Below are 11,201 nucleotides of genomic sequence, written 5' to 3' on the forward strand. Positions count from 1 at the left end.
AACGTAACAGTGGGCTTCTCAACAGAATCATAGGTTATTTTCTGAGGAAACTGGGATAAGTAACCAGGGCCTCAGCTATTGTTTTCTTGGTGACCTCATCCAACACTCCAGCCTTTGTGACCCGCTTTTACAACCTCACATACCCCACTCCTTCTCAGTATGCCCTGAGTGGTCAGCAAGGGGTTTCATTAGCATGGAGGCACTTATTCTATGCTTTCTGTCTGCATTGGAGTAGACGCCACAGTGACAATATGGGCTCGTGCAAGAGAAAGCATAGGTTAGGACGCTAATTCCCCAAATCAGTGATGTTTTCTAGCAAGAGCCCCATGATCCAAAACATTGATTTATTAAGTTCCCTAGGCTGGGGATCAGATTAGGGCATTCATTTGTATCCTCATGTGATTTAATAAAGATGACACATTGGCAGGCTTACCAGGAGTGAGCCCAGAACATTCTTTTTGGATAATGGCACACACGAGTGCCTCCTTGCAAGGCAGTAATAATGTCTGAGGCCACCCTATTTTGGAAGACAGCTTTTCTCATTAAAGAAATTTCAGTGTTCAATAAGGATAGGATTTGTTAGCTATCATTTAAGGCTTGGTGCATAAACATAATGGCTTCTATGTGTGCTATAATATCCAAAAGGCCAGTGAAGGGGACAAAGACAGTGGCCAAATAATTGTACCAGTGGAATACAAAATGTGCCCATCTCACCTTGAGGAGAGGGTGATCGGTAGTTGTTACCATGAGGCAAATTCTCCCCTGTGCAGGGAAAACCCATAATGCAGTGGCCCAGCCACCCAGGTGGAAGCCATGACCAGAGATTGGTGCCACATGGCAATGGGTCCCATTTGGGGCCATCCAGTAAATACCTGGGTGGCAAGATGGGTCGGTGTCATTGAAACACTGAAATTTCTCTAATGAGAAAATAGGACAGTATGACTACATAGCTGCAGTGATATCCATCATATATTTCTGGTATAACTGGATTGGTTCTGTTTAGAGTGGTTTTTCCATTCCCATCATAGGGTTGCCCAGGTGCTCAAATGTCCATAACCCAGGATAAGCCACATAAACCCATCCCAAGTCAGAGTGTAGCCATCCATAACTCCACTAGTGGTATTTTTAGGATTGTTCTAGTCAACAGTTTGACTGAAAAAGAATACCCAAGCCTCATGTTGTTGATAGTGTGTGCCACAGGCCAGGTCTCAGGATCAATATTGGTAATATTAGATGAATTAAGAATATTAGTCTGAGCTTGTTCTTCCATAATGTACTATTTTAGGGCTTTTCAGTCCCCTTACAGGAGTTGTAATGCCCAGCATGGCAATCATGATGAGCTAGAGAAGGGCAGCCCACACACTCAAGAGTTGGATTGATTTCTTTGTCAGACAAATGAGTGGGCTCACTACAGAAAGGTATTTCCATTAGGTGCCCATTCCACGACCAGGACCACAGTAGCAGCAGAATTTTAAGGCCATAAAGACAGATGTTTAATAGGAACTTATACGGGGAGTTCTTCCTCTTCATTTATGGCCTTATCCCTAGATGTTGATGTGGCTGCAGCTTTAGGAATTTGACCAGTCCCTGAGCACTATACATGTTGCCTGGGGGAGGAAGCACGGTCAGGCATGAGATGGAGGAGGGGTGGGGTATGCCAGACCAGCACCCCCACCTTCTACTGTGGGAGGAGGTCATCAAGATGTGACGGTCCTTGGACCCAGGAGCTGGACACTGGCACCTGGAGGCTCTCCACCCGCTCCCCGGTGCTTAGAATGTGCATTCTGCTTGCCTTTCCCACTCTCAGAAGCTGCCCCAAGGATACACTCTTGAGATAGAAATGTGGTATTGAGGCTGTCTGGACTGGGTACATGACTGAACCCAGTTAAGGCCTCTGTATAAGTTTTCAAGATTGTGGTGGGCACGTGTGGAAAACCAGTCATCTGGCAGCCACCCAAGACAGGCCCCGTAAGTTCCCATGTTCACTAAAACAGCCACCTACCAATTTAGAATGGTCTGCCTCTGTTGACTCTCCTGCTCTCTACATGTGGAGCGCAGTTTCACATTACACCCAGGAAGCCCTACAACAATTGGTAAAGATGCTCTTTTTGTTATTTATATTCCCCTGTAAGTCTGCTCTTTAAGTTTATTTTTATCGATTCTAGAGCTCTCCGTTAGAGAGGAGAGTTTAGTTGGCTTTGAGCCTATGAGTCAGGTTAGTGCTCTGTATCCCCCTTAAGGGACCCCACACTTCTGAGATTTCTTTTTTAACAGGCCGACTGCCCTTCTGTCAGGCCACCTCTGGAGGTTTCTTCCTAACTAAATGCAATTTTATGATTTTTATATTTTGTGAATTTCACTCTTAGTGACAAGTTATTTAGCTGCAAAAGTGCTATACTAGACAAAGGACTTTAGCTATAGAGAATGAAAATACTTTTTGATGTATTTTATGTAGGGGAAGAAATGTGAAGTGGTAAGTGTTGAGTAAGGGTTGATGTTTTGCCCTGTATGCAGACGGAATAACCGCGTAGGAATTTCTGTAATGGTTTATTTGGGATCCTGAGTATGTGTGAGAATGAAATGTAGAGCTTTTATGCTGAGTTAATTATACTCTAAAAATGCTTAGCATTAACTTTTATCAAGTTTTCATTTTCATAAGGTGTTTGTAATGATTAATATGAGCAAAGTGTGTATGGACACCTCTTAGCATATAGTAATTACTCTACAGATGGTATTTCTGCATTCCTCTTCCATCAGTACAGAGTTCTGCCATCAGTTCCAACTCTCAAATTGAGTTTCACACGCTCAATAAATTTTAGCCATTACCCTTGTTTTTCGATCCTGTATTTTCTTATAAAGCAGCCTTTGGTTTTCATCATAAGAAACAAAAAGTGAAAGGGGTATTTTAGGAATATAATTCTACACACATAAAGGACAATAGAGAATTAAGACAATGCAGCCAATTCAAACAAAAACATTTAACTCAAACTATTTCCTAATTCTCCTGGTTTTTCACAATTAGCAAGATAATTCAATGCTTCTGTGTAGTAGCTGAGAATTAACATGAATGTCTTTCATGTCGTGCTCCCTCAACAAATGTATGTGGACTCCTTGGTAATTGCTTTCCTTCTTGAAGTCATACATCACGTGTACACGTAGAATTTCTTTTTTTGTCATGTGTGAAAGGTCCTGCCGTTACACTGAAAATTGAGCAAGTATGTCCTGGTGTTGCATGCATGCGCTTGAAATGAACCAAGGGTAGTTTTTAGGGGTTTCCATTTGAACATCAAAGGACATGGTGCTGTCCAAGTGCCTGCATCAAGTCAGCAGCCTAATTTACTATTAATAATACATTGGTGTGGCAGGCTTCTCTTTGCAGTCTTTTTTGCTCAAGGCTGTTAACAGCTCAACTTGTTCCTCTACTGTTAAAAAATTGATCAGCTTTCTTTCCCAGACATTTGGAAAAGGAAAAATAAGATGTATTCATACTCTTTCGAAAGTCTTTATTCACTTCAACCCTTCCTTCTCCAGAAACAGTTTGAGGGCTTAATTAAACATATAGAGAGGAAATAGATACAATACACTTTAAGGTTAGTGATTTAATGGGGGCACCTGGGTGGCTCAGTCAGTTTAGCGTTCAACTCTTGACATCTGCTCGGGTCATGATCTCACAGTTTGTGGGTTCGAGCCCCACATCGGGCTCTGCACTGACAGTTTGGAACCAGCTTGGGATATTCTCTCTCTCTCTCTCTCTCTCTCTCTCTCTCTCTCTCTCTCTCTCCCCCCCCTGCCCTCCCACCACACACACTGTGCTCTCTTTCTCTCTCAAACTTTAAAAAGCGTTTTTTTTTTTTAAGTTAGTGATACAAGAAACAGAACAAAGTAGGAAAAGATAAGATGACTCAGGCACAAGGAACTTGAATCTAGTAGTGTCTATATGAACTAGGTCACAAAGCCTTTTTGAAAGTGGTCACAGCACCCCTTACATTAGTATCTCTTGAACTGACTCAGAGCCCTGGCTAGGGGTGGCTGGATGGGGCTGAGTGGGTAGGGGCGAGCAGAGGGCATGGATACGTGGAAGTATTGCATTTGTTACAGTCTCTGAATGATTCTTAGTCATACTAAAGTTTGAGAATCCTGTTGCTCCTAAAGTTTTTGCAGCCAGTGAAAAAAGGCAGACATGTCATGTTACATGAGTCACCACGTCCCTAAGAAAAAAACTAATCAGTTGCCTCAGAGAAGCAAAAGAATTCCTCCTTACTAAGACCAGAGAGAATTCCTTTCTGGGTGCTTTGGTGGTAATGTAATACCCATCCATATTAATCTACCATTTCATAGTAAGTTAGTTATAATAATCTAAACTCATTAGTATTGGTTTTGATATCTACAACAGTTAAGTAATGCCATACAATTTCTTCATCTATCACGGGAGACAGGGCAAAAAGAATTATCTTTATACGTCTTATCTCTAGATGATGCAATCAACTGGGTTACTTTGGCACCTTGCCCAGGGTAGCATTCTATTTCCCTGCTTATTCTTGTTCTGCAAGCCCCCTCTTTGCTTCAGGAGATGAAATCATCATTTTAGAGAGTCAGAGAATGAGCATATTTGGGAAATTCAAGTATGATCAGTCTGTGTGAAACCTGAGCGATTCTGTTGACCTTTATGGCATCCTTCCCTTCGCTGTGCTCTCTTGTCCTCAAGCGTGCCAGTGGATGGAGCTCCTTTTCCACTATCATGGATCCCCTGCATCAAAGGCAGACCCTGAATATAGTCACAAATCATTGCCATCTCCTATGAAATCGAAATCTAGAGTTTCCTTCCTGGCCATAACCTCCATCTCTGCCACTACAGTTTTTCTAGTCAGTGAACCGAGCAGGTATTTGTCATCCTGATGTTAACTTACAGTCCCTCAAGTCCTTTCCAGTTCTTTTTGTGCCTGATCCTTGGGCTGGTTTTAAATACTCTCCCTGACTAAACCCTGTGTAACTAGCAGCCTAAAGTGCTTGCACCTTTGTATTTTTTTCAATTCTGGAATATGAGCAGTAGTGATATAGTCAGTTGGAATCACTGATAATACTGTTGAGACTGTTAAGTGGAGTTAATCACTGTCTTGATGTTCCAGTAACACTTTACTCTTACTAGTCTTATAGAACTTGGCTCATTGAGGTGTAATTTTTTTGTGGATGGTGGTCTCCTTCAGTGCAGGTAGACACCCCACCCTCCCTAGACAGTCCCAGATATTATTTGCCTTTTTATCTCCTGCATCTGGCACATAGGCCCCAAATGAATGTATTTTAATTGCATATAATGGAGACATTTGGCCAGTATATTACTAATTTTTCCATTAAAATACATATTACTATTATCGTGTCTAAATATATAGTTTTAAGTTTATTTATTTTGAGAGAGAGTGAGTGAGCAGGGGGAGGGGGACAGAGAGAGCGGGAGACAGAGAATCCCAAACAGGCTTCCTACTGTCACTACAGAGCCCCATACGGGGCTAGAACTCACAACTCGAACTCATAAACTGTGAAATCATGACCTAAACTAAAATCAAGAGTCGGATGCTTAACCCACTGAGGTACCCAGGTACCCCTAAATATTTTTTGAATTGAGAAAGTAAACCAGGTATTTATTAGCAAGCAGTGTATTAGTTGTAGTGTTTTGAGCACCAAGAAATAGAAGGCATGGATTATTTCATTTAAGAAAATACTAAGTTTGGCACCAAAAAAAAAACCCGTCTTTTTCTAAAGAAAAACACAGATATATTAGTTGCTCATGATTATTATTTCATGTTTATTTTACTTAATAGTATTGAATTTAGCTCAAAGAACTGGAGGTTTATGGTGCCTGAATACAATATATGACATATTCAGTGTACTAAAATTTAACACTTTAAACAAAACTTTTATTTTTTTTTTCTCTCAGTGTTTATTTATTTTTGAGAGAGAGAGAAAGAGACAGAGTGTGAGCAGAGGAGGGGCAGAGAGAGCGGAAGACACAGAAATCCAAAGCAGGCTCCAGGCTCTGAGCTGTCAGCACAGAGCCCGCCGTGGAGCTGGAACCCACAGACTGTGAGATCATGACCCAAGTCAAAGTTGGACGCTTAACTGACTGAGCCACCCAGGTGCCCCTGAACAAAACTTTTAAGTCACAAATGCTTATTATAGAAAATTGGAAACATACAAGGAAGAAAAGGCACCTAAAATCTCACCCCCTGATAATAGTATGTGTTAACATTTTGGTGTATTCATTTGTCTTACTTTTCTATAATTTTTCAATAGTTGACTTTCTAGCCTCTAAATAATTTTGCATCTTGCTTTTCACTTCATCTTACATGCTCTTGGTCTGTTTTCCCAGTCTTTATTCCACAGAGATTCAGAGTTATAAATAATGTGCATAAAACTACAGATCTTTGCATAATCACAGTTTTGTGTGGCCATGCTCTAAAATGTTGCTTTTATATAGATTAAAAGTTCTTGCAAACTTTTACTTACAAACCTTGGAATCCATTGCAGCTTAAGATAAAGTACTGTTTTGGGGCACGTGGGTGGCTCAGTCAGTTAAGCGTCCGACTTCAGCTCAGGTCATGATCTCGCGGTTTGTGGGTTCAGGCCCCGTGTTGGACTCTGTGCTGACAGCCCAGAACCTGGGGCCTGCTTCAGATTCTGTGTCTTCTCCTCTCTCTGCCCCACCCCTGCTTGTGCTCTCTCGCTCTCTCTGTGTCCCTCAAAAATGAATAAATGTTAAAAAAAAAAAGTTAAAGTACTGTTTTGTTCCTTTTTGATAGTGCCAAGAGCAGTGTTTTTCATAAAGTAAATGCTATGGCCTGCCCTTTTTTCTCATTCAGACTCTTAAGCCTCCTGAGAGGAATGTTAAGTAGACCATTACCTTCTCTCCTCTTGTTACTTTAATGAGGTGTTAGATGAGCACAATATGGAGATAAGAAGTGATGGAAAGACTAGTTTGTATCAATGTTTGAGTTGAAAAAGCTCATAAATCACATACAGTCCATTTTTAATATTCTCTTCCCTAGCCATGAGGGTACATAGGAACTCAGTACTGGCCAGTAAGGTAGGAAGGATTGTAGCTGAATCAGGAAAGCATGCTGGGGTGGAATATGTTGAAGCTAAACCATTCAAGGCACAATCTTCTAACCTTCCCCTCACCTTACCCCAAGGACTTTTTTTTTTATTTCTTTAAACCCTCTGGATTTTTAAAATACTTTATTATGGACATGAATTATTATAATTATTTAAGAGATTAAAATTTAGTTGTAGATATACTAAAAGCCACTGAACTATATACTTTTAAAAGATTGTGATTTTTATGAATTATATCTCAATATAAATCTTAAAATAAAGCAAAAAAAAAAAAAGGCAATAAAAGGCCACTCCATCCATTCACTCGTTTAAATAAGCACTTAATCAGTGTCTCAAAGGAAATAGCCATAAGCCTGCTTTGGCAGTTGCAGAGGTGTAAATCACATGCAAACTGTTCTTTGGGGAGTTTTTAGTCTAATAGAGGAAATAAAATGTGCATTTAAGTAAGTCTCATAGCAGAAGGAACGTTGTGCATTGTAAGAGAAGTGCTGACAAATTGCTGAGGAAAAGCAGAAGATTAATAACAAATTATTGTAGAATTGATCAGGTAGGTTGGTAGATTTGACGGTGGCGAAATAAGGGAGTAGCTCCCTGATTGCTCACAGTTTCTCAGTGAATATTAGGCAAGATTTCACCTGAGGCTGGATAGATTGGGACAGTAGAAGGAAAGGAGGTGCTATGGTTGTCTCCTGCAGAGCTGTTGCCTGTGTGTCTTAGGGGTTTCCAGGTGAGTGCAATTTATGTGTTTGTCTTTCAGCTGCTAGGTGTAAATGCAGAGTGGAAGAGTAACTGGGTCTAAGTGGGCAGAGTTGGCATTTATGGCATGAATATGACAAAGGGGGGTCAAGCCAGAGAATTTGAGAATGGCGAAAAGAACATGACTGTAATAATGATTTGGGAAAGTATATTTTCAAGGCAGTGTCAACATTGCCTGGGATCTTAGTGAAAATGCAGCTTCTCAGTCCTAGACCTGCTGAATCAGAAACTCAGAGTGGGGCCCAGCAGTCTGTTTTTACAGGTCCATCAGGTGATTCTGTAGCACATCAGTACCTGAGAAGCACTGGGGATTGGGAAATCGAAACGGATGGAGGCAGTATGTACAGTTATGGGAAAAGGGCAGAAATGGGTGATGATGGGTAACTAAAAAGAGGAAAGTGTATATACGGCTCAATGTATATACATGAAATTCTTCCATGAAAGTGGAAAAATTCAAGTGAGCCGTGAAGGTGAGGAGTGCTGGTCAGAGACTAGGATACTTGAAGGATTTCAGAAGTGGAGCTGTTAGGAAACTTAATATCTGGATGGTCCTTGTCAAGGCTATTCTCACGAAGAATCACAACACAGAGTAGAAGTGGAGAAGAAAACTGTCAGGCAGGCGCGGGAGTCACCATTGAATGAGGAGTGACCAGCAAAGTAGGTGGCATTAAAGAAGGAAGGTTAGAGGATAGTTGAGCTCACTTCTTTCCCCTTATCCTCTTCAGCTCCTCAGGCCTCCTCCAGTATATAGGAGTGAGACAAAACAAGCTGTAAAAAGTGATCCCCCTAGTTCACAGGGCACAGGGAGAGGGGATGAGAGGAAGATTGAGTAAATGAGTGAATGCACAGGTTAGTGTGGAAGTAAATGACCAGGTGGAAACAGGTGACCTGAAAGTCTTGGACTCTTGCATGATGCTAAAATGAGCAGGTATGTGAAACATGATGGAACAAGGTGAAAGCCTTGTTCCTGATGTGATTAGGGTCGGCACTTGATTGGTTAACTGAGAAAGACAGTTAATCAAAGATAGGTCCCAAGGCTTGGACCTTCCCAACCCTGTCAGACCGGCAAGACAGAAATGACAACTGGTTCAGGACTCTTGCCAGCCTCTAGAGAAATCCTGGAATAGGCAGCTCTTAGACATTAATACCCTGCACAGATCGAGAATATCATGGTCTCGAAGATTCTCCAACTAATGGATTTCTCTTCCACCAACATGTTCTCAACCTCAGCCACGAAGTGACCGAGCCACGCGTACTAAGGGTTTGAATCAGAGATGTACAGGGTATTAAACATATACCAAGGGAACAGTGAACTTGGATACAAGGTCAAGATCAGCAACAAGTTCTACAGTCCAGTGCTGACATCAGATACAAGCTTCAAGGATTGTATCATTTCTTAATCAAAGAAATGATGCATATATATCTTCAGTATTTTATTTTTAGTTGTACAGTAATTATTTATATCCACTGCTTGAACTTCCACATTGTTTTTCTTGCATAAATCACACTCAATATTATCATCTGTGAATTCCAGCTTTAGTTTCTTTCAAATAGAACAAGAACTGAAAGATACTTGAGAAGAAACCAAAGGGCAAAATCTTCCAGACTTTAACATTTTATCCCCAATTGTTCACAGTTGTGTGGCCCATACAGTTTTTGGGTTTTTGTTTTGCTTTGTTTTGTTTTAATGAGTCACCTTTATTCACCCTTTCCAAAGCATATAATTTTGTCTTTAATGCAGCCTTTTTTTTATCATCTTATGTTCTATTGCTTTTTGTATTATTTGATTACCTAACTATAATGATGAGCATAAACAGGATGGGGACGGGGGAGAAACACCTGATTTAATATACATACAGTTCAACAGATGGGATATGCAAGCCTGTATGAAGTCCCAAATGTTCATTTTCCTGTGGGCATATGTTTTATGGAAAGAATTAACAGGTTAATCTGGCAAGTTGGTGAATTGCAAGTCAAATTAGAGAGCTTCTATCATTGTTCTTAGTGTTGCTTAGCTTAGAGCAAGGTCAGTGATCTGGCTGAGTTGGGTGGGTGAGACATGAGGACATCTCTCTTGAGGTTTCCAGAGGTTTGAAGCCAGGTTAAAGGGACTGGTCTCTGAGGCGGAGAGGAGGTCACACTGGGAACACTGAAGGTCTGTGGAATCTCTTTTAATTTCCTTTGACACATTAATTTGTTCTTCGCCAAACACTAATGAAATCATTTAAATTATGAAAATTGTTTTGTAAAATAATAAATGTGATTAATAATGATGCTTTCTGAGGATTACTATATTTGGATTATTTTTTGATTTAAACCTAGTATGTGTGTTAGCTCAAAATATATGCATGATATACATGAAATCCTAATTTCTGCCTTTCTAACTTATATATTTTGCATTACTGCTTGCACCTAATAACGAAGAAAGCAAATTTTTTTTTTACTGTTTAAAATACATAAAATTGGTTTAAACATCTTAATCATTTTCTTTTTTTTTTTAAGTTTGTTTTGAGAGAGGTGGGGAGAGAGCATGAGCCAGGGAGGGGCAGAGAGAGGGAAAGAGAGAATCTCAAGCAGGCTCTGCACGGTCAGCACTGAGCCCAGCACAGGGCTCAATCTCACAGACCATGAGATCATGACCTGAGCTGAAATCAAGAGCTGGACACTCAAACGAACTACCCATCAAGGTCCCCAAAAAACTTAGTCATTTTTTAAATAATTTTTAAGATTTTTGTATTTGGGTGAAACATTTTTTCTTAAATCTATTGATGTGTTTTTCATAGTTATCCATGCTTTTGATTGTATAAACACCACCCCAGTGGGAAAATACAATTTTTTCACTTAAAAACCCATCTTTTATTAGAACGACATTTAAAATTCTGTAGTCAGTGTACTTTACCATATGATACGAATAAATGTATTTATGATAATAGGAACTAAAAGAGACAAACAGTTTATTTATTTTTATTTATTTATATATGAAATTTATTGTCAAATTGGTTTCCATACAACACCCACTGCTCATCCCAAAAGGTGCCCTCCTCAATACCCATCACCCACCCTCTCCTCCCTCCCACCCCCCATCAACCCTCAGTTTGCTCTCAGTTCTCAACAGTCTCTTATGCTTTGGCTCTCTCCCACTCTAACCTCTTTTTTTTTTTTTTTTCCTTCCCCTCCCCCATGGGTTCCTGTTAAGTTTCTCAGGATCCACATAAGAGTGAAACCATATGGTATCTGTCTTTCTCTGTATGGCTTATTTCACTTAGCATCACACTCTCCAGTTCCATCCACGTTGCTACAAAAGGCCATATTTCATTTTTTCTCATTGCCACGTAGTA

At 40.3% G+C, this 11,201-nt stretch overlaps 1 protein-coding gene across 1 annotated transcript in view; it reads left to right on the forward strand.

Annotated features, from left to right (window-relative positions):
* SLC2A13 (solute carrier family 2 member 13) overlaps window positions 1-11,201 on the forward strand; it is a 392,282-nt gene that overhangs the window by 232,597 nt on the left and 148,484 nt on the right. The gene's annotated exons all lie outside the window — the stretch shown is intronic.

The sequence above is a fragment of the Herpailurus yagouaroundi genome, unplaced genomic scaffold, assembly GCF_014898765.1.
Source record: "Herpailurus yagouaroundi ecotype Mexico unplaced genomic scaffold, PumYag 166, whole genome shotgun sequence".
Classification (NCBI taxonomy): Eukaryota; Metazoa; Chordata; class Mammalia; order Carnivora; family Felidae; genus Herpailurus; species Herpailurus yagouaroundi.